The sequence below is a fragment of the Rhinolophus ferrumequinum genome, chromosome 7, assembly GCF_004115265.2.
Source record: "Rhinolophus ferrumequinum isolate MPI-CBG mRhiFer1 chromosome 7, mRhiFer1_v1.p, whole genome shotgun sequence".
Lineage (NCBI taxonomy): Eukaryota > Metazoa > Chordata > Mammalia > Chiroptera > Rhinolophidae > Rhinolophus > Rhinolophus ferrumequinum.
This window is the reverse complement of record NC_046290.1, coordinates 69,605,414-69,609,930: the sequence shown is the minus strand read 5'-3', so window position 1 is coordinate 69,609,930 and position 4,517 is coordinate 69,605,414. Positions and strand designations below refer to the sequence as shown.

Here is a 4,517-nt window from a genome sequence, read left to right as displayed (position 1 = left end):
TCACCTCACCCCAGTTAGAATGGCTATCATCAACAATACAAGTAGTCACAAGTGTTGGAGAGGTTGTGGAGAAAAAGGAACCCTCATACACTGTTGGTGGAAATGCAGACTGGTACAACCGTTATGGAAGGCAGTGTGGAGGTTCCTCAAAAAATTACGAATAGAATTACCATATGATCCAGCAATCCCTCTCCTGGGTATCTACACAAAAAAATCTGAAAACATTAATCCATAAAGACATGTGTGCTCCGATGCTCATTGCAGCTTTATTTACAGTGGCCAAGACATGGAAACAACCAAAATATCCTTTGATAGACAAATGGCTAAAGAAGTTGTGGTATATATACACAATGGAATACTATTCGGCGGTAAGGAAAGATGAAATAGGACCTTTTGTGACAATATGGATGGATCTTGAGATTATAATGCTAAGCGAAATAAGTCAGACAGAAAATGTAGAGAACCATATGATTTCACTGATAGGTGGTATATATAAACCAAAAACAACAAAAGAACAACACAAACAACTGAAAGAACAAAAACTCATAGACAATAGTTTAGAGGTTACCAGAGAGTAAGGGGGGAGGGCGGAGCGGGGCTCTAGAAGAGAGTCTAATATCTGGGGATGGAAAGAGAACTGACTCTGGGAGGTGAACACACAATGTGAGATAAAGATGATGTATTACAGAATTGTACACCTGAAATCTATGTAACTTTACTAACAATTGTCACCCCAATAAACTTTAATTTAAAAAAAATTCTCTCAATGGACTGATTGAAAGATGAAAATGATATAGTGTTAAGTTTTGTTGTTCTTTAATTATAAAAGTTAAATATTTTTACATATTTATTGGATAATTATTTCCTTCATTATTAGACCACTGTTTTTCCTTCTAGACTGTTTTGTTTTTTTTCTTTTAAGGTTTCATGATTGATAATAGAGCAATCTCAAGGAGATCCCCAGAGAATCTGTTCTGACGTTAGAAGCAATTCCTTTGTGCAATGGAGGGCCCTGATCTATCACACTCTGGTTTGCTGATCCACATCTGCTGGAAGGTGGGGAGAGAGGCCAGGATGGAGCCTGTCATTCAGACCAAGTACTTATGCTCTGGGGGAGCAATAATCTTGATCTTCATGGTACTGAGGGCCTGGGCTGTGATCTCCTTCTGCATCCCGTTTGCAATGCCAGGGTACATGGTGCTACCCCCAGAGAGGACACTGTTGGTGTATAAGTCCTTGCAGACATCAATGTTTTACTTCATGATGGAACTGTAGGTTGTTCCATGAATTCCAGTGGACTCCATGCCAATGAAGGAAGGCCGGAAGAGGGTCTCGGGGCAGCGGAACAGCTCATTGCCAATAGTGATGACCTGCCCATCTGGCAGCTCATAGCTCTTCTCCAGGAAAGAAGAGGAGGCTGCTGTGGTCACCTCATTCTCAAAATCTAAGGCCATATAGTACAGCTTCTCCTTGATGTCTCTCATGACTTCTTGCTCGGCTGTGGTCACAAAGGAACAGTCTCTCTCCGTGAGGATCTTCATGAGGTAGTCCTTGAGGTTGCAGCCAGCCAGGTCAAGGTGCACACTGGCAGGGGCTGGTGCATAGCCCTCATAGATGGGGACACCGTGGGTGACGGCATCTCCTGAATCCAGGACAATACCTGTTGTGCAGCCAGAAGCACAGAGGGAGAACACAGCTTGAACGGCAATGTACATGGTAGGGACATTGAAAGTTTCAAATGTGATCTGGATTATTTTATCCCTGTTGGCCCTGGGATTTAGGGGAGGGGAGGGCCTCTGTGAGCAGTTTGGGGTGCTCCTCAGATGCTATCACCAGCTCATGGTAGAAGGAGTGGTGCCAGATCTTCTCCATGTCATCCCAGTAGGTGATGATTTGTGTTCAATGGGATATTTGAGAGCCAGGATCCCTCGCTTGCTCAGAGCTTCATCCCCATGTAATTGCTTTCTTTCCCACCCCCACTATTACACCCTGTGGCAAGGGTGGCCCACAAGAAGGGAAAACAGCCCAGGGGTGTCATCTCCTATGAAGCCAGCTTTGCACAGGCCAGAGCCACTGTCATACACAAGCGCCTTGGTCTCTTCTTCCCACATGGTGAGAGTGGCTGAGTGAACTGAGGGCTGGAGCACCGAACGTATAAGAGGTCCCTCTCCCAGTGACCAAAGGCTGGCATGTCTTTGGCTTAAATACCAGAGTAATCTAGATGGTATTTTTTTTTAATTTTGTGAAAAATCTCTTAATATATTAAGGATACTGACTTTTTGGTCTATTATATTATATACATTCCAATGTTTCCTGTCTTTTTATTTATAGTTTTTGTAAAGAAGAATTTTAAATTTTAACTTGTCACCTTAGAGTACATGAGCAAAAATCATGGCTATTAAGATAAAAATGAAAGAACCAACCTGAACAACTGGGGGCGCGGGGGGGGGGGGGGGGGGGAAAGGCAGATCCTGTAGTGTTTAGACAAGACAAAGAGGAAAATACCAAATAACTCAAAGTTAGCTTAGGGCATTGAGTAGTGCCACAGACAGTAGAGAATGATTGAAGAGAAAAACAGATGAGGTAGTAGGTAGTGACTATTATGAAATAAATATGACATTTTTTTTATTAATGTAGAGACATAATAAGAGAATATAATTGAATTACTCTTGCAAAAGGAAAAACTGTCTTTCCTATTCTTTTTCCTTCTCCCCCGCCTCCTTCCTCCTTTTCCTCCTCTTTCTCCTCATTTCCCTCATTCTCTCATCTCTCCCTCCTCCCTCTTCTCCTCTTGCTCCTATTTTTTCTTTCTTTTTTTTTTTTTTTTATTCCTCTCCTTCTTGCCCCTAACGGTCCTTGTATGGTATATTGTGTATTGCTAGAACTCTAAGAATAGATACTGTATGAGTTTACGGACATATTTGCTTTATGGTCTTTCATTGACATATCATAGATCCGAACTCTATCTCTAATTTCTGAAATTCATGAAAGGGAGAATTGAAAAATCCTGAGTTGTCTTATGTAGGTAGATCTAGATAGACCCTTGGCAATTTTACTCTTAATTCATTGATCCTATTAAAGACTTGGCTGTTTTTACACCAATGCTTTCACCTCCAATATATTCCAATACTCATTCTTATTTTCTAATTGTCCCTAATGTAAATTTTGGCACAAACCACTCTAACAGAAACTTTACTATATATGTTAGTTCCTTCTTCTAAAGCCTTTCCTATAAAGAAAAAAGCCAATTAAAGACAATATATCTAATTTGATTCTATCTGACATGATTTTCGATGTTGCTCACAGAAGGTGAAAGCTTTGGTATGGTTCCAAAGTAAATGTGTTAAATCTCTCCTAGAAAATTTACATTCCCCTGCTTTGCACATTTCGATTTATGTCATTTAAAGTTGCTCTATATATTTCATTAGAGATGCTAATTGGTCCCAGCACATTATTTATAGAAAACACCTTTAGCCTACAAAGTTCCATTGTAATTACTTCAGATGTTACTTGCATTGTTCAGAGCACTTTAACTGGTACAAACTAAAATAGAAATCTAATTTACTTTTCCCTAAATCTTTTTTTAGGCTCACTGAATTCTGACTTACTCCAAGAGTACTTTAATCTTCCAGGGCAGAGATAACTTCCTAGATATGATGTATAAGGAGTATTATTTTTCTGTTTTAGTAAATGTTGGATTGATAACATTCCTGTCACTAACATTTTAAAAATTTTGAGAGTCTAATTGATTTTACGGTCAAAAATTTTTTCATGGCTATTGACATAAATATCTCCGGGTCAAAAGAATGTTATACTCTTTCAAAAATCAGAAGGATTTGGTTCTAATAATAAAGGCATTTAGATGTAAGTTGTCTGATTTATTAGAAGGAGCAAGCAGTATTTATTTTAAGAATCCATAGGCAATGAAATTAAGATTACGTACAGCTCTACCACTTAATGGTAGTATGACTTAGACAAATTAATTTCATGAGCTAAACTTAAGTTTCATTTTTTATAAAACAGTAGTAGTATCCTACATCTCTTAATGGGATGTGTTGAATGCTAAAAGAACTCAGCATAATGTCTGGTATATGGTAAATTTACAATATGATATAGCTATCCTTATTGTTTTCATTCTATATCATTTCACCAATAACAGAAATGGAAAAAAAATGCAGCCATATTGACTATGCCTATCTTTAGTCCTTTAAACAGGAATTCATTAATTACTATATAATCCAAGCTACTAATATATCTTCAACATCTGTTTAACATGACTACAAAAGTTATGTAAAACTAGATTATGTTCTAGCATCCCTTTTTTCAAGTTCTGTTTTACCAACATAACACATAATTAGTTTATTTATTTGCATTTAATAGAAAATAAGAACATAAATGTTCTTCTTTATACTCATGTGATTTTATTATCTTGACCTAAGGTAGAGTTGAGCAACAGATAAAACTTGCTGGTTGTAAGAAAAGTTTTGTGATGCTCTTTAACATTTAAAACTAAAAAT

General features: G+C 37.9%; 1 pseudogene; it reads right to left on the bottom strand.

Annotated features, from left to right (window-relative positions):
• Positions 1 to 980: 980 nt before the first annotated feature.
• Positions 981 to 2,111, bottom strand: LOC117024952 (actin-3-like; annotated as a pseudogene).
• Between the last annotated feature and the right edge of the window lie 2,406 nt (positions 2,112 to 4,517).